This window comes from Falco punctatus (genome assembly GCF_963210335.1).
Source record: "Falco punctatus genome assembly, chromosome: 2".
NCBI classification, from domain to species: domain Eukaryota; kingdom Metazoa; phylum Chordata; class Aves; order Falconiformes; family Falconidae; genus Falco; species Falco punctatus.
In genome coordinates this window covers 33,609,886-33,632,488 of record NC_137581.1, presented here as the reverse complement: position 1 = coordinate 33,632,488, position 22,603 = coordinate 33,609,886, and the positions used below count along the sequence as shown (strand labels likewise).

The 22,603-nt window shown below is 40.3% G+C and overlaps 1 long non-coding RNA gene across 1 annotated transcript in view; it reads right to left on the bottom strand.

The window, feature by feature from the left end:
* Window positions 1-906: 906 nt before the first annotated feature.
* Window positions 907-22,603, bottom strand: part of LOC308059461 — a 38,010-nt gene continuing 16,313 nt past the window's right edge. The window contains exon 2 of the long non-coding RNA XR_013926253.1: window positions 907-11,275. This is a non-coding gene — a long non-coding RNA (uncharacterized lncRNA). The remainder of the gene's footprint in view (window positions 11,276-22,603) is intronic.

Below are 22,603 nucleotides of genomic sequence, written 5' to 3'. Positions count from 1 at the left end.
AAAACAGCAGAGGAATGATAAGGCTTCAAAGAGAAGTTGACCTGTAATATATGTAATAAATACACCCTGAACCATAATTATTTACTCAGTTTGTTGTTTTAAAACAATTTTCTGATGCATGTCTGCATCAGTGCTGGCCATGGGACTAGTTTCAGGAAGCAGGCTGACCATTGCTTAAATCATTTGAGAAAGGTCTCTGTACATCTGACGTAAGTGAACACATTGAACAAATAAACAGATGTGGAGTTTTCCCCCTCAACAGCCTTTCGTCTGGGGGCCCTGCAGCTGGGGATGGAGAATATGTTTAATGGCAATGTGACAACTACTCATACGCTTCCTGCTCTGCCATATGCCCTGGTTGCATCCTATATGATTTTCCACGTGGTGGGAGAGGCAGAGCAAACAGGGACTGACAATCTGTGGTCACTTCAGACATGCCAGGAGTGCTGGAAAAAGACTTGTAATGGGGCTGGGGAATGGATGATGATCTCTTATGGCACCTATAAAACTTGCTTTGCTCTGAAAAGTTGGAGCTTTTCTTTCCATGCTTAAAAACTGTCTTAGGTAAAGGTACATCTATGGCAGGCTGCTGTAAAAAGAAGCAGAACCTGAAATTTAATAGTCTGCTATGAGGCTTAATGTTAGTAGTGGTGGAAAGAGTGCCAGGGCTTTTTGAGAGACTGAGATATGATTAGAAACATAACAAACCCATCAATGACAGCTCACAAGGGTGGGTTAAGTTTGATGCCATATGACTGTTACCAATAGAAAGACTGAAAGCATGTTTATTTTTTTCTTTCTTACAATGCCTTTTTTTTTTTTTTCTGGTGTCCCTGTTCTCTAACAGTTTAATATTCTGTTCACATAGAAAGCAGTAGGCACAGACTCAAATTTCCTTTCCATGGCTGCTTTAAAGAAAGCATTAGGGCTGAAAGAAGAACATGATTTCAACATTCACATTAGGTTTTAAAATGGAAACATGAAAAGCTCACATCCATATCAGGAGGCTCTACAGGCAATTTCCTAGGCAAGATAACTCTGATTTTTCAAAGTCTGTATTTTCTGTGTTGGCAGCCTCACCATGGGGTCCAGGGCTCCAGACCATTTGTCTCCAGGTCATGAGGGGGCTGAAGTTCAATGCCATAAATATGTGATCCCTCACTGCTGAGCATCTCTCTGAATAAAAACGCAGTCATTGTTCAAGTAATAGTAAAGCTGAGCACCCAAGTAATACTTTGATTCTTGATTTAACGTCACACAGGCAGATAGCAGTAGGGCCAGGACCAGAGGTATTGGCTTAGTTCATTGACATTACATAGGTATAGGTTTACTCTTATAAGCAAGTGTAGAAAACAGATAAATAACCAGATGAGTGTTATTTTGCAGCTCAGAATGAAATCTCTTTTGCAATCTGTGTGTCAGTTCTAAAGTTAAAGATTGGTTACCAGGAAACAGAAGTTAATTGTTCTCAAGCTTGTAAAAAAACCCAACACAACATGGGCCAGCTAATTAAGATGATGAAGGTAAAACCTGGTATGTCTCTACAATCAGAGAGGTGAGACAACGAGTGGGTCTAAAAACAGCTTGTTCCATGACGCACGCCTGTGCCAGATTCTGTTGCAGTTTGGAGAAGCAATTATGTAAATATAGACTTGCAAACAATTTCACAAAGTGACAAAAACAGTGTTAATTACCAAAAATGTTAGCGATCTGTCTAGCCAACCACAGAGTGATGAAATCATGCTCATGTTAAAAACGAAAGACTGATGTAACCCCCTGGTTTGGTTTTTTTTTTCAGAAATATTATCTTTCTTTGTATCTTTGACTTAGTTCTCAAAAGCATCTGGATCTATTTTTTTTTTTTTTAATCTAGGCCCAGGAAAATGACACACATGCACACAGCCAAAATAATGTGTCTGTTCCTGTTAACAGAGGCGAATGTCATGAGTAGTGCCTCTTTAGATCTCCAGACCTAAGAATCAGTTCATTTGTGTTCAAATTCTCATCCTGAACAAAATAAGATTTTTATTTTGTTTTTGACAGAACAAAGTTGCAGTCTATTTTCTTGCAATGTGAAACAGTAGTGTTGATAGTAACTATTTCATTTTTTTGACTTGCACAGAGTTTTTCTTACATATCATTGTACAAAGCAGTGTAATAAAGCTTTTTTGTAATCTTCATTTGATTCTTTGTCTGGCTGCCTGTAAGCTCGGCAGTTCAGTGTTACAATTTAAAAGGATCATTTCTCAAGAATGCAATCAGTGTCTTCATTGTACTCATTTGTTATTTGGGCATTATAAGCATAATTGATAAATAGTAAGAAACAGAGTACATCCTACTGGTACTAAATACTGGTATCCAGTTACTCTACTTTCCCCAGATTATGGCTATGGCTGTCATACAAGACTGACTAAAAACATTCTTTGGAAGAACTGTAGAAGTTCACATCAAGTTTAGAAAAGGTTCTGGATGCAGTTAACCATAAATAATGGTTATTTTGTAATATTCAGAAACATCTTATTTCCATGGATAAATTACTACTTTCTCTTTCTCTGGTGAAAATTTAAATAGTAGCTTCAAACAAAAGCTGCTTCTATTCCTGCCACAAGGTTATACAACACAGTGTTGATACAATTTGAAGGAGCTGACTTACTGCTTAAAATTTGGATGCTGCATATGACTTAAATAATATGAATTATGTGCTGAAGTCATTACTGAGTTGTTACCCAGGCAAAACATAGTGTTGCTTCAATAAATATTTCAGGATTCAACACTATAATTCTTAGGAGACATTTTACAGAAATAAGATGGATAGTAACTTAAAAATTGCTATTGAATTAATATCTCACTGTTTAAATATTTAGCCAGAAACTTACTAAATAGGATCGTTTCTCCATATATTTGTTAACCAAATAGTAAATTTACAAATGACAGATCATATCTCCTATCTTCGCCCTCCCCCATTAAATAAATGTGTATTAAAAAATCGTAACTGTTCTTCTAAAACTCTGGACAAATCTGTATAGCTGCCCATGTCATAGCATGGAGAGTGAAGTTTTGATGGGTATACATGTCTGTGAACAAAAGTAATCCTTTAATTCATTCTGATCTTTAATCTAAGATAGGAAGAAAAGTTGTCTCTTTTAATCATAAAAGATTTTCTGTAAAAAACTTCTGAAAAATCTCAGAAACCTTTAACAAAACTTCTACAGAAGTGGAAATTCAGGCACAGGGGGATAGTGTGTGTTTGATGATAGTCCATAACTCTGAAATCCTGCATTTCAGTCTCGTCATTTTGGAGTTCAAGTTTGAATGAAAAGATACATTGAAGATTTCTAAGTGCTACACAACCAGTCAAATGCAAAGCCCAGAAAATCTCCAATAGTTTTGACATTTCTATGACTTGTGATCCCTAACTAACAAACCAACTAATAAAGGATATAGCTCAGTCAATTATACATGCTATAGTGTGGTGTTACGCTTAGATAGATTCTAGGATGCACGACTAAAATGGACATACAGTAACTCCTGCCTGTGTTTAAAGGCTGCAACATACATATGCATGCCAAAGATACAGCTTTCAGTTGAACATGTGACAATATTTTTAGAAGATCAGGCTCTTACCTCATATCTACATATGTATTTCCTATAGTGACCATAGGCTAATGGGATTCCCAACCTCCAATTATAAAGATAACCACAAAAAAACACGTCTGTACTTTGAGACTAGTCATGGAGGAAGGCAACTTTCAAACTTCACTTTTTAATATACTAAAGAGTGGTGAGTTTGGTCCAAAACTAAGTAATTCAGCAGAATAGCTCCCACTGATTTCAATGGGCTTTGAACCAGGGAATGGTCTCTAAAATGTTCTGTGCCTCCTGCTCAAATATGAGAAGCACAAAATGAAGGGAGAGAGTTTTTCTTTCTCTATTGCCTAGTGTTTGTGGTGACTCAGATACAGCGGACTGCTAGGAAATTGTACTTATACCACAAGGACAACACTTATTGCAACTCCTTAGTCATCAGAGAGAGGCTCAATTCAGTTGTAAAATTTGGTACAAGGTCACAGTCTGTAGCTTTTGGATTATTAATTTACTTGTTTAACCTATTGCTTTTTGAGATTAAGCCTATCTAGGAGTGGAAGATTAAAGCGTTTCTAAGATTTGTTTAATCCAGAACTTTGTGGACTAACAAGTTATTTCAGCAACACCCATCATTTCCAAAAGCTGATGAAATGAATCACAGGAATGAATCCGGCATCAGACTGCTACCAAATCAAATACTTAGCCAGCATCATGGACAAGTAACTGCATCTTACAATTGCCTAACACAGGAACTATCCTATTTAATCTTGATTTTCAATCTGTTTGGGTCCTTTCACTCAAAAAGAAAAGCTGCTACATTTTATCTGTCTTCAGCACTTGTACTGCTGCCCATCACTTTGGTATCCACATTCACATCCCCCCAAATGGATGCACTACAAATCTTTGCACATTTGAAACCTTTAATTTAGTGGAGTGAGCTCAGCTTTTGGGCTGTGTGCAGCCTCAAGGATTTAATTAAAAAAAAAAAAAAAACCAAAAAAAAAATCCAGATTTTAATACTTACTTGATATTCACAAAGAACATTTTGGTTGTGTCATGCTGTGCTAATAGGCTGAAGGATTTCTTGGTTGGTTTGACATTCTGCTGCCCCTAGGTAGCAAAATGCTGCGGTCTCCAAGGACAACCCTCAAAAGTCGAAAGAGCTGGGTACCGACTCCCCGTGGGGCTTCCTTCATGTGAACTCAGCCAACCAACAACTCCATGACTTCAGCAGATGTTTTTGGCCTTCAGACCAATGTATGAATTCACCCATCTTCCCTCATTCCCTCAGTCATCTCTCTGGCTAAAGCCAGCATGGTTAAATCTGGATCCCTGCCGAGGACAACCAGGAACGAAGAGCCGGCCCACTGAGGTTTTCCAGCATGTACCAAGCAGATTGTAGTCGGGGGCAAAGGGTCCATGCTATATAAATGCCATAGAGCCTGTACCAGTGTTCTTGGCTCCCCATTGAGCTCTCTTTGATTGCAGGTTTTAAATATGTTATGTATTTCCAGATGCATTATTTATGTTTTCTTGTGTTGTGCAATTTGTGGCAGAATGAGGGGTCTACTGGAAAGCAGCCCTTGGTTTAGTGGCCAGCCCTGTAGCAAAATATTAGTAATACAGAAATCTGCTGCTCTAAGTGAAATTTGATTTAAACATAGATGACAGAAAGCACTCAAATAATTTATTATTTTTTTAAAGTTGGTGACATTCAGATGTGATTAACTAAAACTGTAGCTATTTTTAATTTTTCTCTTTTCTTTCTCATTATGTCTCATGTTGTTTCTTCTCTTTTTTCTTTCTTTTCCTTTTCCCCTTTTCCTTTCTCTGCACCTCCCCCTTCCCCTTCCCTTTCACTACGCTTCATGATAGGAGTGAGGATACAAGCTCTGGCTTGATCTGGCCATGCCTGAGCACTATCAGATGGCTGGAAGCTGGTGGTGGCTGGTCACCCTTGTGGCAGTGGTTCAAATGACTTTTTTTTTAGCCAGTGTGGGTAGGAGGCTGTGTCTGCTTCTGAGTCTAGACTTGGATACCATGAGCTACGCACACATCAGCTGGAGTTCAGGCAGCACTGCCATAAAACCGTACCTTCACCCCTTCCAGAAACTGAAGCTAGCACAGCCGACATGTGGTGCAATTCTGTGCCAACTTGTGACACTGGTGTTTCACAGTCAGGCATCCCAGATCTTATGGTTTCCAACACAGTTTAGCTCTACTTGCTTTCCAGTTTGATTTACTTAGTTAAAAAAATGGACTCTTGCTTCATGCCATGCTGCCTTGCAATCAGTGGAAGCATTCAACCAGGACCATCCTGACTTTAAAGAACTGTAGCTTCCAGAAATGCAACCCTCATGATGTATTCTAAAATAGCGCTTTTTGTTTTCCATCCCAAATAGTTTTAGTGTAAATACTTATTTATACATATGTGTATAAATTCCAGGAGTCTGGAAGCAAACGTGTGCTTGAGGCTAGATAATACGTGGCAGTACCTGCTAGCTAGCCTTGATCTTAATATTTGCTTGGCTATCTCCAAGCATGATTTCATTCTTGGTGCAATTTAATTTTTGGTGTTCCCTAAAATGCATTGTTTTTCCTACTTGTGTATTGTCACTATAAACAAAAATTAGGAAGTGAAAACAATCTGCAAAGTTACAGGAGTGATAAGTGATCATTGCATGATTATGACAATCTTTTTTTACTCGGATGACCATTAATTTGCATAAACTATCAACTTTGTGATCATCCTGCTGTGAATGCTATGTATTGCATACTGAAATTTACCATACTGCTCTGTGTGACCACAAAAGGAATCCCCAGGGCCATATTTAATTTCACAGCCAAATGCACTACTTGACTAGCAGTCTTGAAATCCATGTGTATCCTATAGTTTGGATTTCCTCTGGGAACAGTACTGTGCAGTTAATTTAGCCATTTTGCTTTGTACATGAATCCCAGCATGAAGACTAGGGGGGGGCAGGGGATGGGAAAAATATATGTGCAAGTTAAAAAAAAAAAAAAAAAGAGAGAGAGAAAAAAAAGAAGACAGAGCAGAACCCTTAATGTTTTTTGAACAAGATGTAATCAGTTGCCATAATACTGTACTGTTTGTTTGACTTTTTTTTTCAGCGTGGTTACTGTTACTTCATCCCTGAAACATTTCCAAGAGAAACGAGGGATTGTCCACGAGATAATCACCGCTGTGTCTGACTCTTCTGCGTGTAGTATGGTGTGTCACTAAGAGATGTTATCTATATGCAGCCTGTGAACAAAAGTCAAGAATACTAACTGGTGAGTATAGCTTTGAGTGCACATCATTCTGCAACCGGGTAGTTTCTCTGGGAAGTTTCTTGCTGCTAGGCAAAAGTAGTGCTCTTTTTCAATATCGATATTTCAGTGTCTGTTCTGTTGAATGTGATGGCTTCTTCAATATTTTCAATGATAATTTAGGAGAAGGCCAATTAATAATTCCCGAACTGACTTGCCTGCAAGTCAGGCACAAAGTCCACTTGTGATCCTGAGCTGACATCAGCTCAGTCCAAGGGACACAGATGCTTATATGAGTCCGTGCTCCTATGCTCTCAGAGGTGGCCAGCTATAGCTGTGGTCCCTGATGTAAGCTGGATTGTTCCCACAGATAATTTAATTCTTTCCCTGCCTGCAATAATCAGCATGGGCAAATTCCCCACCCCATAAAATAAAAGACAGAGTTCACCAACATGGTGTTCCCATTCTGACATAACCATCTTCTCATCACATGTAAATCCACGTTATGAAAGTGGATGTTATGAAACTGCCAACTTTGAGATGGGGCAAGTCCCCCAGCTCAGAGGTGTCATCTGGCAGGGCTTTGCTCCCTGAGAAATATTGAGGATCTCACACAAGCTACGAGGGCCACCAGGGCCAGCTTTGAGGTGGGCATGGTTGCTCCTTAGCGCAACACCTAGAGAGTAAATCTGCATGAATAGACAGCTTTTTTTATGGCTGCTTTGTATATTTACAGAGGGATCTATCTCACCCAGCTTAGCGGGCAACTCAGTTTGACATGTTTGATGAAGTATTCCTTTCTAACAGGGTTTTTAAATTCCCTCTGTAGTCACTGGGGAGAGAAAAATGCCTCTGGAAACATTCAGAAGATTGAGCTGTCACCCAACACAGTTTCAAAAAGGCAGGCTGGGTCCTAGTCTGTATCTGTATATAAGCATTAGTTTACAGTCTATTTTTTTTTAATTGCAGTTCTCATTAACTAAATAAAACCAAATCACGCTAGTCAGTTCATGCTTAAAAGTTCTCTCCTTCACATCAACAGAGTTCACTTGACTGTCAAATAATTATACTTCCAGAACTGGGTCCATTAGAAATCTTGTGGGTTTTATCATTTGCCATGACTGCAATTTCAGCATCATGGAGGAGTTTGCTTTTATAATCGTAACAGAAATCAGTGTAATGAGAGTTGAGTTGCTGATGGGTCTGCTAGTAAAATCTACAGCTATTGAATTTTAGAATGATCATTTTCCAAAACCTGCAATGTTAGTATTAGAAAAAAAAGTACATTTCTGATATTTTTAATATTGGATGAACAATATCTGAAATCCAGCAAATAACAAGATAACAAGGTCTTTACACCTTTACTAGCTTGAGTAGGTTTTCACTTCACAGACAATCTCATAAAAGCATATTTTTGATTGTTGTGCCTCAGCTGACAAGGTCTGATGAGTGATGGCTGTTGGCCACTAATGTAAAATCTGACATGAGTTAGTTGTAATCAATTCATAGGTAATCAACTAGCTGTAATCAATCCATACAAATGACGAAATCCAGTCTTCTTGTGTCAAAACACCTTGCAAAAAAGTTTTCCATGCCGCTTGATTTTATTAGATTTTCTATGGACCAGTGAAGTAGGTAATATGTTTGATGCATTTTATGCATGTCAGCATTTTTTTGGCTAAAGTTGAAGCATTAAATACCCTGGTAGAGAAAATTTGCTTCTGTGTTTTGAAAATGTCCTTGCAAATTGTCAAGTATGTGCAAAAATTGAGTGATGATGATTAGGAAAATCGATTAAAAAATAGCAAAAAGCAATTATGCAAATTAGCAAAAATGCTTATAAAAATGTTGCGTAGGTGCAGTTTGGAAAGAAAGCCTTGACTTTGTTGTTTCTTTTCTGTCTCATGACTTAAAATACAAGCCATTGCTCCTACGTTGATGGGAAAAGTCAAAACATATGCTTTTCAGCTAACAAAAAATAACATGCAAAGCGTAATGTTATTGCAAGTGTAAAACTAAATGGAACTTTTCCATAAGCCATATTCAGAGCAGCGTCGATGGCCACAAGGCCAGCTTCAGCTTGCTTCTGGGGGTGTTTGAGCCCACATGGGCCATAATCCAAACACAGTAGAAATACAATACAACAATGTTTTCCCCTCCCGATGCTTTTCACGAAACCACCAGAAGTCATGCATTGGGATCACAATGTATCTGTCTAGCTAAGAAATTCAGACTTGGGAAAACAGCTGGTAAAACTGCTTCATGCATCATGCTTTACAAAACTTAACTACTTTACATTTGAAGAGGCATAATTATCTGTGCTAAATATCAGTGGTTAGAAGCCACACTGAAAAAGAAGTGACATTTTGATGGGTTGTTAGGGAAGGGAAGAGATGAATAGTTTTTGGTACTTTGACAAATAATAATTGTGTAATTAAATACCTCAAATTGCATTCTTTATAGTGACTATGTGGAAACAGTACTTCTTACCCAGCCTACCTATTCTTAATGTGAATTTAGTCATTGATGCCTTTAATTAATCAAAAGAAATATTTAACCATTTTAACATGTAGAAGCTCTGCTAAAACGGCACTGACTGGGGAGGGTGACCTGAAGAGTCTTGGATTCATTGGTCATCAACAGAGCTGTTGAAGGAGAAATGACTGACAGTGTCTCAGCCCTTCATCTGCAGGCAGACTACTCATGTCCTCATGTGAAATCCTGGGAATAGGATGGAAAGCAATGGCAATGAGCATTTGGCCTGTAACATTACCACCACTGGTGTTAATCGGCAAGCCAGGCAAAACACGGCTTGGCTTTCAACTCCTCAGATGTGTTGACAGAGCTGACAGTTAAAAGTACTCTCTTTTTTTAACTTGTGAAGTGAATGCGTTTTACCTGGAATCACTGAGTCACAACAAACATGGAAAAACCACTCCCATGCCATTTCCCAGAGTAGAGTGGTCATTTAATAATAGCACGTTTATACAATATTTGTTTCCACTGTCCACGTTAGGGCCTCAAAGTGCTTTGCAAACATTAATAAAACTATCCGTAATCCTTTCTAGCTATGCAATTTATTTCCACTTTGTTAACCAGAGGCATGAAGAGACTGTTAATAATTTTTAGCTGTTACATGCAGTAGTTCTAAGCTGTGGCTTTCAATGTTCTTTAAAAAAAAACAAACCACCACCCATGTTATCATTAAGCCCATTTTACAGATGGAGAAAGAAGGCATCAAAAAGCACCACGACTAATTAATGGCCATATAACCATCTGTTTTGATACTGAAAGCCACCCCATCCATATGTCTTGATACCTATATGCTAGCATGAGCATTGTGTACATTGTTCTCACCAGTCATGGGGGATTTCTTGGGCAGTGGGAAGAACTGCAGGGCCAAAGGAGGAGAAGCAGCCACCCTGTGGTCATATCAGTGTGCTTTTTTAGGTTGCTTCCAAGAACTTGTTCAATGAGCACATCCCAAACTTGATAGTCCTGTGTACATCCACATGCTGGGCAGTTGCACACATTCATATTGCAGCAGAAGCCAGCAGGTGCTGCACATCTATGCTATAGACCCTGTGGTACTGACAAAGCCCTGGAGCAATTTCAATGCTGATTTGCTTGCTACATATATATATTTCTAAAAAACCAAACCAAACATACAACTGAACCATGCAGCCATATGTATCTTCTCTTTCTCCAGAGACTTGGGGAGCAGGATTGCTTGGATGACATGGGAACCTCCCTCCATCTTCCTACTTTTTGACTAAAGGCTGAGTGAGGCCCATAGAGCTGGTTCGTGATCTGTAGTATTCACCACAAGCCTAAGCACAGCCCTAAAAATGGTGGAGGGCAGGTGTGAGGGCACTGTTCTTGGACTGAGGGATTGTGAGCAGGGGACTTGGGTCACTGAAGCTTTTACCTCAGGCACTGAGTCAGAGGAAAAGTCCCTTGTCATCAAGTGACACACACTTTATTCCTGGCAAGAGGCAGAAACTTTGCTGTCTTGGACAATACCATTGCTATTCCAGGCTGTGGGTGATGAGCAGGTTTTTAAGCCAATGGCCTCGATGCCTTGCGATGGTCAAGACATCACCTGAAGCACCAGTCAGAGATGGCTTTGTCTCCCCATTTTGAATTGTTCTCAGCCCATGTCTTACTGTACCAGAAATGTGGGCTCTATGGCAGCTTCTTGGCTTCCAGCGATTTGGGGATGAAGCTGTCCCTTGAGCCACTGGAAATGAGCGGCTGGTGGCTGATGGCTGCAAGGTGCTGGGTGGCACTCTGCTTCTTGCCAGTCCTAGCCTGAGGCTTCAAGAGAGCTTCAAGAAGTGGCTGCAGTGGGCTGAGTGAGCTCTTAAACTTCTTCCCATGGTATTCCAGCTGGGTTACTCTCATGGTGGCCTTTAATATACTGCAAAGCCAAAAAAATGTGGTAGATAAAAATTTGTCCTTGATGGCTTTGCTAAAGATGGCACTGCTAATGATGCCAAACCAAAGCCATTTAGGGCATCTTAAGTTCCCAGTTGTTCTGTGTTTTTTCCAGTTTTAAAAAAGCTGAATTATTATTATAATTAAAGCTGAGTTATCCAGCTTTTCTTTGATTATGATAAGCTGAAGTGGGTACTCACCAATACTCTTTCTTGCCATACTTTTACCTACATTGTTGTAGACATACTTGCTACCAATGCCTCTTGGAGGAAAGAAAATCTAATGCGTGCATATGGTCAGTTTTCTTGATACCCTGTAATGTACTTTGACTTCCCTAACAGCACTGATGTGTGGGTATGCCTTGACCCTCTTATGCTGAAAATTCTTCTTAAGTGTTTCTCTAAATTCATTAGACAACAGGAGTCTGCAAAGCAGACAGTTTTTCTTCTTTCTCTCTTTTTAAGTTTATGCATTACTGAAATGATTTTCATAAAGGGAAGCAGTATCAGTGTCTCTCCCTGTACTGGATAACCATGCCTAAGCAGTCTTGAGAGTGAAGTATTTTGGGCTCCTGGTTTCACCTTGGAGTGTTTCAAATGATACTGTCTCATAGCTGTTGCCTAAAATAGAGTTTGAAGAACGGCACTTAAATTAATACCGTTACATTTGGATCCAGGGTATCTTCACAGAATCACCCTTCCACCATGAGCTCACGAGTCAACAAACTTTAAAAATAATTACTAGATTGTAAGATCAGATTCTGTGGAAGTGGTCTTAGACTTGTGCAGAGAAATGTAAAGCCCCCAGATTATGAAGCTCACATGATACTGTTAAATCTCCATCCAAAAAAAAATGTAGGAAGAAAAGTTCAAATCTGAATATATATCAGAGCTATACAGGTCAGATTTTAAAATTATATTACACTTTTAATTTAGCTTTATTCATTGCATTTTTAGGTTCATACACCCAAAGATCACAGATGTAAACAGAGGTGTCATAAAGGAGGCGGCAAGTAATCCGCCAGCAAGATCTTAATGGATACCTTTTATTCCTGCCCTTTGAAGTCTTTTAAAGAATAATTGCGCTTGCTAAAAAAAACACAAGATGGCAGTGCTCAGTTCATTAACAAACTAAAGCAAAACTATTCTGCTGTACAGTGAAAATGAAATAGAGAAAAAAATATTAAGACACAGACACTAGCAGTGGGTTCTTAACCCTTTCTGCCCATCCCACACTACGTTTCCCTCTAAAGCGTAAAAGAATGTGACAGTAAAACCCACAGCGAACACCCACAGCCCTGAAGAACAGCCAAATTCTGCTTTGTTACCCGGAGATACAGAAGTGTTTTGCTTAGCCAGCTAATCTTCAGACCAGTAAAAGAAAGTGAAAATGACACCTGAATTCATCCCAATTTGTAATTTTTATATATATATATTTCTTGTCTATGCTTGAGGCTTAGAGCTTCCAGGAATACACATATTCAAACTGCAGTATTTTTTTTTTCTTTTTCCAAACAATATGTACGATAACAAACAGATGGATTTAGCCTCCTCTATGATTTTTTTCCACTTGTCTGGTAATACAGTAAATTTAAGAATTTCCTGCATCATTGCAGTGCAGCATTGTATTATGGTATTTTTAAAGAGGTCATTTTTTTTCTTAATGAATTTTCCCTCTGAGTGCACAACATCTCTATTAGGACACCTTCATTATTTAGCTTGGGAGCAGCTCAGAGCATGCCAAGTTGAATATCTAATAATAGATAGCACGAATTCTCCTCAGTTAGAGCATCATTCCATAGATACAGCTAACTACTGACAAAACAAACCCCAACCAAGGCACCTAGGCACCCAGCTCTCAGTGCCTGAAGGTCAGCACTTGGCTTCAAACCCAGTTTCCCACTTCTTGGGTTACACTCTGTGGCAGGTAAAGGAGTGGGGAAGCCAACAACCCTTCTGCCTGTCTTTGTGCTGAAAGGACATGGGTTCACACCAGCCTAGCTGAAACTACGCTGTCCTATAAAACCATGTCTTTCACCATACCCCATCCTCTGCCTATGGTGCACCCAAGACTAAGTAGGATGGGCCAGTCTCTTACTTGTAGGGACACCCACAAGGTTAGTTGGGCAGCTGGTACATCTGATGCCTTTGTCAGGGTCACTGTGAAGCCATCAAAGGACCACAGCACCCTCTCCTGAAGAGAATGGGACCATCGGGGGGGGGGGGGGGGGGAGGGGAGTAAAAAAAATAGCACGGTATATAATGGTTACGAGTACTCAGATATTTCTGCCTAGTGTAGGGGAAAAATAATGGCAAAAACTTATGACAAAGTCCCAAGAGGGACATGAGTCTACTCAGTGACCAGCCTAAGCGTGTGTGGGCATCCTTACCCTCTAGAAGGGGGGAGGGCAAGGTATTCCTGGGACCCCAGAGTACTTCCAGAGACATGAAAAATCTAGCTACTTAATGAGTTCCCTTAAGTGGAAACACAGTGCTGAGAAGTGGGAAAATGCCCTTTTCCAGTATCATCCTTCCCCTCACAGTCCCCACTTGGCAATGGGTTGCAGCCAACAGGGCATTTTAGTGGTGCTCTACACCTGGCAATGAGCTAATGTCCCCAAAGCCATCAGTTTTTTCCAGCCTTTTCCTCCTGGCAGCAAGGAGGAAATCTTCAGTCTTCAGGGGCACATGGTAGCCAGAGTTCCTCGCAGGCAGAGCTGGCCACCCTCAGCCCCATGCCTGCATGGTGAAAATGCCCACTCTGACGGTGGCAGAGTGCTCAGTGCCAAAACATAGGTGGGGCACATGTTGAGCCAGCATCCTGGCGGAGGATCTCTCCAAATGATTTAACTTCTATGCTACCCGGCTTCGCAGCAAATCCCAGCTTTCCACAGGTGCAGAAAGAAGCCTGCTGTTCCTCTTTGCTGTACAACAGTTTGGAACCAGGAATAGCTGACACCCATCCGATACCCTGGGTGCTGTATTGAAATCCAGAAAACTTGCATCTTTGGATGATTAAAATAATCCTTTGTTATGCTGGAGCAGGACAAATGGTGCATCCGGAATAACAGGAAAATAGTTGATGTCCTTTTAATTTTTGCTATGCTAACAAAAATGGTTAAAATAAAAATAGCTCCTGTAACAAAAATATGGTTTAAGAAACTACCATAATTTTAACTTGTTCTTAAGTTTTATTAAACATATTTTCCTCACATTAAATGCAGGTATTTCTTGTTCTATACATTTGCATTCAGAAGTATTTCACTTTACCAATGAAAAAGCAAAAAAAAAGGGGGGGGCGGGGAAGGAGAATTGAGTCACCTGCCATACCTATAGAGCACTGGCAAAGTGGTAACATACTCTAAAAATGAAAAAACAACTGTTCCAAAGTCAGCACCTGCTGCTTTGAGTTTGGTATTATTATTTTTGCTAGTACTTCCATTTCTCGTGGTTTGTAGAAGCAGATGTTGCCATTTGGGAATGTCTCTAGTTAACAAGACCCCTCGTAATCAATCACAGCATTTTTCCAACAGATTAATTCCTCATGGTAAGGTATGTGCTTGCACAGAAAATTAACTATGCACAGGATCTGAGCTAAACGAATGTAACATAGTTCCCCAACCCTTCAAGCTAAAATAGCAAATGACACAGTTATCTAGCTCCTCATTAGGGGAATGCAATGGCTGGTTAACACTTCACTCCTTCACATCTGAGACCAAGACATCCACATTCCCACAGGACATCAGAATATTTTCTTCTATCCTTGTCAAAACTGTACAGTCAGAAGGTAATATGGCTGTCTCCTACAGGCTACTCGGCTACGCTGGCAATGTTTTTACAAAAGAAGCCATACTATGATGACTCAGTCTGCAGTACTTGTCTGTTCGTACTGTGGGATTATGCTGCTCATTTTTGCGTGGACAAAGCAAGCTGGAGTACTCAGTTACTGTTTACAAACAACACATCAAAACAACGTTGGTACAAACAGAAGCAGAATCTGAGGGAGCTCACAATGTCAGCCATTGTTGTGGGATTTTAGGACTGCTTGAATGGGCTGCAGACAAAGGTGCTGAGCTTGTCTGGAAAATCCATGACCACACAGAGGAAATGAAACCCAGAGAGTTATTTGTGGTTCTTACCACTGTAGCTAAGTGTGGCATGAAATTAATTGCTTAAAAATTGCGCCTTGCCATTATAGTCACTGTTCAGACATGTCATTCATCGAACTAGATTCATGGCCAGATAATGTACTTGGAGATGGTGATGCAGGTGTGTGCCTTGCTGTAAGCCTTATCCCACTGCCACAGCTCTTACACTGTGGTTTTGTAATAGATGAAGCTCACGTAAGCTAAGATGATGTGGTCCAGCTCTCCTTTCCCCTGCCCTTGAATGTCTGTTCCCGTCCATTTCCAGTGCTAGTACTACTGAGTGTGAACATGTGGCAAGTCAGTTCAGGAAGGTAATATAGCTAAAATCCCACCGAATTTGTCTCAGATGGATACATTTCACGAATTGGCACACCCTGTGATCACTGACGTCACAGCCTGGGACGCAGCTGGTGGGGAGTCAGACCCAGTATGTAACCCCCCAAATGAGATGGAGAAGTGATTGTTCGTGAGTGCATTCAATGAGGACAGTTGGGATATGCTAATCTATTCCTTGTGATTTTTTGTGATTCCAACTATTTCCAGCATTGCAGGATGGGCCTGATTTCAGAGGTATGCAGAGAACTGTCTTGGGCAGTTTTCTGCCTACTTTTGTCTCTGATAGAGTCCTGGAAATGTTGACACGCTGTTGAGGCATGTTGTGTGACAACTTCTGCTGGTGCTGAACCCCCTACAGGTCATTACTTTATGGCTTGTTTCTCATAAGCAGCAGCAGCACAAGACATAAAAATGGCTATGCAAGACCTTCCCCACCTCTGCCACTTTCGTATCAGTCCCCTTTTGTACCAGTTCTCCTTGCTCTTGGGGTGACTGGACTGTTATGACACTGGCCAAGTCCTAATTTTAGCCTTACTATCAGCTCCCAGTTCCCAAAACTCAATTTTCCCTACTCTGTTCAAAGACTTAAATGGATGTAGAAGTAAATCTGTGGTCATCCTAAAAAAAGAATATAAAACCAAGAAAATTATCTTAATGAATTCAAGGACATGCAAGACAGTAGTAAGTTGCTTGTCTAGGGATGTGCCAACTTCTTATATCACATGAGTTTCTTTTTACTGGACCCATCCTTCTCAAATCACTGTGCTTTGTGCCATGGTAGGAAATCTCCACTTTTCCCATCGATCCTAAAGTTTCACAGCCACTCTTCTATCCTTTCCTTTTTTTACTGTCATTTTTTGCTACTATTTGTTCTATTTTTTCTACTTTTTTTTTTTTTTTTACTAAATGTTCTACTAAAAAAACTAAAAGTTTTTTTTAAGACAACACTGCTCATCATAAACTTAGAGTTACAATCATGTGCTCTAAAATAGTTTGCTACCTTTGGCCATGCTTCAGCAGAAACTAATATGGCCTAATAGTAGGACAAGGACTAACTCTTCACTGAGAGGCTGGTTGGTCACTGGAACAGGCTCCCCAGGGAAGTGGTCACAGCACCAAGCCTGTCAGAGCTCAAGAAGCATCTGTGTGATGCTCTTGGTCATATGGTTTAGTTTTAGGTCGTCTTGCGAGGAGCAGGGAGTTGGACTCGATGATCCTTAATGGGTCCTTTCCAACTCGAGATATTCTATGGATAAAGTTGAAAGTAGACAAAACCAGACAATCAAATCCAGTTTTGAATAACTAAGGGATGGACAGATATTATGGCGACAGGGAACAACTGGTCCCCATGGCCAGAGACGGACTGAGAAAAAAACACTCTGCCATTATTGACATATTGACAGGACTGCTGGGATGGATCAGCATTTTTCCTGTTGAAAGGATGCATTCTTCCCTGCCTCTTTTTGTTATTTGACAACTTTGTAACCTTATCCATGGATAAAAAAGAAGTCAGACTTTGTCCTTTACTAGTTTACGCATTCCCATCAAGACTGAAGATTGCATGCCTGGGACTTTGCAGTAACAGTATCCAGCAAGAGGAGAAGCAATACATTTATTATGTGCGTCAATAAAATCAGCAAGTAAGTCTTGGAACACACACATGGAGCAAAACTGCTGAGTAAGGGAGAGTGACTTTTCCAATTATAACAACACATTAACATGCAGGTCAGAGGTTCAAATATTAAAAAGCAGTTAACAGGTCTCTTGAGAAGCACCAGTAAGGCACAGCAGCTCTGCACATTTGCAGACAATGTAAAAAGCCACAATATTATCCCTTAAAACCAAACACTTATGTGCAGAGCTCAATTAGTAAAAGCTGTTCAGGAACTGCAATGTTAGTTCTGCTGAGAGATGCCCTGCCTAGGAGCAGAAGTAACAGCACTGTGTTACTCTGCAGGACCCAAAGGTGCAGTGCAAGGCAAGGAGCCTGCTGAAGGCTGAAGTAAAAGCTGTCAGAAAGCCAGCAACTGGAGAAAAAAATCAGCCTTTTAACACAGACAGATGACCTTTCTTGTGACTGGCTTCATTTTTTTTATTGCCACAACTGCTTGAAGCAGCAACACATTGGTCTTGATAATCTTGAACGCAATTTCAAGCATGTTGCGCATCTCTAATTAGAGACAGATTTTTTCTAGGGAGACCTCTACTCCCATTTAGTTATCAAAACTGAGTATCTCTTACAGGTCTTACACAATTCATTACTCTCTTCCAACCTACAGACAGTTGGACTCAGTGTCATTGGGAAACATGTGTCCTTCACAACTTCTAGCTGAAGGGCTCTTATCAAATTTATTTTCCAACATGGATGGTTTGGTGTAAGGGGGTGCAGGAGCTGGCAAATGTACCCCGGGTTCCACGCCTGACCTGCCTGAGTTCAGGTTTCCCACTTATCTCTTGGCCCCATGCTGTGGATGAGCCCATAGCCAGCTTCTCTGCCTTATATTGTTTTATGATTTTGACATCTGCCCTATGAGACATATGCTGATGGACTAAGGTCAGTATGGAATCCAGAGAAGGGCAAAAAAGCTGGTGAAGGGTCTGGAGCACAATTCTTATAAGGAATGGCTGAGGGAACTGGGGGTGTTTAGTCTGGAGGAGACTTAGGGGGGATCATATCACTCTCTGCAACTACCTGAAAGAAGGCTGTAGGCAGGTGGGGGTCGGTCTCTTCTCCCAGATAGCAAGTGACAAGACAAGAAAACAGCCTCAAGTTATGCCAGGGGAAGTTTGGATTGGGTATTAGGAAAAATTTCTTCACTGAGTGGTCAAGCATTGGAACAGGTTGCTCAGAGAAATGGTTGAGTCACCATCCCTAGAAGTATTTAAAAAATGCATAGATGCAGTGCTTAGCAACATGGTTTAGTGGTGGATTGGCAGTCTGAGTTAATGGTTGGACTTGATAATCTCAAAGGTCTTTTCCAACTTAAATGATTCTGTGATTGTTTCCAGTTTATCCAATTTGCTGTACACGTAGAGTAAGAGAGAGCTCAAATACTCTGTGTTGTGCTCTGAAGTTTCTTGAGCAGGAGCTTAATTTCAGTCAGTTTGAACATTCCAACATTAATGATTCTATGATTCTATGGTATACTGAATTTGAGATCACTGTTGTACTGCATCAGTGCTTGGCCTGCAGTTAGGTGCACATATGAAGTGACAGTCTTCCTAGATATTCCCTGGTTTAGGGGAGAAACTTAGTTCCCGTTAAACCCTGTTTGCTTGCTTAGTATTATACTATAACTGCATCTAAGCCACTAGAGAAGAGGCTTTAGTTTGTCTGTAAACCCCATGGTTTTTGTGGGTTTGTTAAATGATTTCATGCCCTGAACTTTGGGAAATAAGGGTCTGTTCTAGAGCCCACCCAAAAGATTGGTGGACTTCCCAGCGCAGTTATCAGCCAGCGTGAAGGGAATGCAAAACCTACATCTGACCAAAAGAATATGTAACCAAAGCTTCTGCGTGCGCCATGCCAAACAAACAAGTGCTGAGCCTAGCAAATTTTACAGTCAATATGCTCCATCATCTGCATGATAACTTGGTAGATGCAGTTAGATGTTTCCTTTCAGTCCCAAAGCAGAGGATGTTCTATGGTGAAATCATGACATTGTTTCTGCTAAGCAAAGTACCGCCTGGCTCTGTCTGAGATAAAGCTCTGTCTGTTGGAAGGAAAATCTCAGTCAGTCTGTGGCTATGTCATCCTTGCTCTGGGTAGAAGCTGTTTTGATGGGTAACATCTGTTATTTTCATTGAAATCTGAAAGACCTGTCTACATGTTTTGGTGTTTTTTTTCTTCCTCAATATAGGATGTGAGGGAGGGAAAAATAACTAAATTGACCTTTCAGTTGACTGAGATGCAGTGTAAAAAGACTCAAAGAAATGAATATCCTTACAATTATGCATAGTAAGGCATTCTTACTCAGTTTTTTCTCATGTAAAGAAAACCAAGAAAAACAGAGCTATTATGACTTTACCCACCTACAGACAAAGCCTGAGAAGATCCTATTTCTCAGACCTTTGTCAAATTTTCAGTCGATCTAGTGGGAATTCTTTTTCCTCCCTTAAAAGATAAATACATTAAGTAGTCTCAAAGGACAATAGCTTTTCATCTGAGAAAACAAATGCCATCACTCTGTCTCGTTCTCCAGTCTTGTCATCCTTCCCCTGCTCCATCTTTTATCCCTGCCCCTCTAGCCATGGGAATACGTATTTTGCTTTGCCATTAACCTCTCTTTTCCTGGGATCTTATAACATCTGCGGACAATATATACTGAGACAAAAATTGCACTTTAGGAAAATTGGTACAACTATAACCTATCTTTCTGTTTTATTTTAAGCAAAATGTAGTAGAAAACATAAAAAGAATGAGAGACTCACAGCCATTTAAATAAAGAAGTCACTGATAATGAAAAAAATATTTAAACTTGTCATTGCAGCCTCCTGAATCTGCCAACAAATTCACATTTGACCCTGAACTGCAAAAAGGAGAGGAGAGGAGGGGAGAGGAGAGGAGAGGAGAGGAGAGGAGAGGAAAAAGAAAAAAAGTTAATTACATTTCAAAAGTGATATTGAAAATTATGAACACTCATATTACAAAAAAAAAAATAACCTGCTCATGGAAATTTTACAGCGAGTAGCTAGTATCTTTAGCTCCTATCATGAGAGCTGGTGCTGGCTTTAAAACCCTGCTATTAGTACCAGAAACCACCTTACAATCCTTTACACTTAAGCATTCCCATCTATTGGATCACTATTTTTTGATGACCCAGAGCAGGGATGGATCATGAGTCTTGTGCTGGAGTTTTAGGCCATAAGATCAGCACGTGCTTTTGTGTTGGCTGGTGGCAAACCAAATCCCCACCCATGGGGAAAAAGCAAGCTGGTAGGGGTTGGTATTGATTGGTGGTCGTCCTGTAGCCCCAGCCATTTACAACTCATACTTCGTGGCTCTTGTCCATATGAAGCTGTTGGTGTGTGGCAGAAAAAGTCAGTTTGCTTGGTTCTGTGCATCATATGAATGGCTCCTCCAGCTCATTTGCAAGTTGATGAGATTGCCATCTACACAAGCAGATACTCGTGTAGATACTACACTACTGAGGCAACAGCATAAAAGTGTGAAAGTTTCTACTGTAACCAGCTGTGTTGCAAAATTGTGGCAGTGGGTTAGCCTTGACTGCTCTGCTGCTGTAGCCACACAAGCCCTATAGCAGGAATTGCTGATGTTCCTGACCCTATGCAGAGCCACACCGCACACCGCAAAATCTTCATCAGGCTGATAGCCACAGGAGGTTCACCACAGACCTTGGAGAGATAGATAGAACAGGACCTTTAGGAGTTTGCAGCCAGGAGATATTCAGGGATCTCCCCTCTCACTATAAAATGGGTTGGGTGTACAGCTGAGTCCCAGAGGACCCCACTGGTTTTAGGCTAAAAAATGTGTGGAAACACATTTCTACCCACTTCCATGGGATCACACAACATACTTTCATTGCGGGAGACAGCTTTGAATTGCTTGAGGCTTGCCTTGTGTGTCTCCTTCCTAGATTTTTAAAAAAGGAAACTGAAAGGATAGAAGTCCCAGTGCTCAGCAGCGTTGTGCAATGTGAATGTGAGGGACTGGAACATTTTGATCCAGTACATGGGCTTCTGCCATTTGAACTAAAGGAGAAACTGCCTTTGTTGGTAATTCAACATAATTGCAGGGAAAACCCCTTAAAGCTAGATACTGAAACATCTGTAGTGCAGAAAGACTTCTTGTCTGCAAGCTGCTAATATCTCACTAACCATGTCCAAAACAAATGGTTTTGACTAGATTCTTTTCATCTGAAGTTACCCTTAAGTTGGGGTATCAACAATTTCAACCTGTAGAATGAAAGATCTACTGACTGATAAGAAGCTAAATCAGAAAGTTATAACAAAAAGTGTTGAGCAAGCCTACAGACAGGCAGAACCACCTAGGTTATCTACCTAGGTGAGAAAACCATCCAAACACACTTCCAGATTCAGGATTAAGTCACAAGGATGTTGCTTTGTGCAAAATTTCAATGACCTGTTTATTTTTTCTTTCTTGACCTTTCTCACTTACATTCTCTTGAATTCTGTGACATTCATTCCAGTGTACCTAAAACTGGATTCCAAAGCCGGTGCTGATGAGGTTGGATCATGCTCAGATTTCTTGGCATAGCTGCCTTACCTTGGTGTTGCAACTGCCATAGTTTATGATTTCAAGAGAATGATATATGATTTAGGCTACCTGTTACCTAAGAAAGACAAACTATGACTTCATAGCCAAGAAACAGAGAGAAGGTGTTAATGATGCATAGACCTCTACTGCAAGTACCTAACCTGGCATTGACTTCACATTGAGAGCTGGAAAATTGCAGCCTACACTTCATGTATTACTCTGGATCTTTGGCTGTGCTTGCGTGCTTTACTGTAGACAAAGCTAATTTCTCCTTGCTTCCTTATAAACCAGCAAGCTCAAGGTGAGATCTAGAAGAAAAGCTATGTGTGGGCATTTTAGGTAATCTGCTGTCTTCCCACCATGCCCTCTTCACCCTCTGGCTTGTGCTATGAAAATGGCAATTTATATTTGTAACTCCTGCAAGCATCATCAAGAATAAATATTGATGTTTTATCTACAGTGCTTATCTTCCCTAACATCCCAAGAACCACACAAAGACATTAAAAACATTAAGCATTGAAGAACGCAACAGATAATGAAGATAAAACACAGTCACAGAAATAATTAAAGCAAAATCTGAGATGCAATAG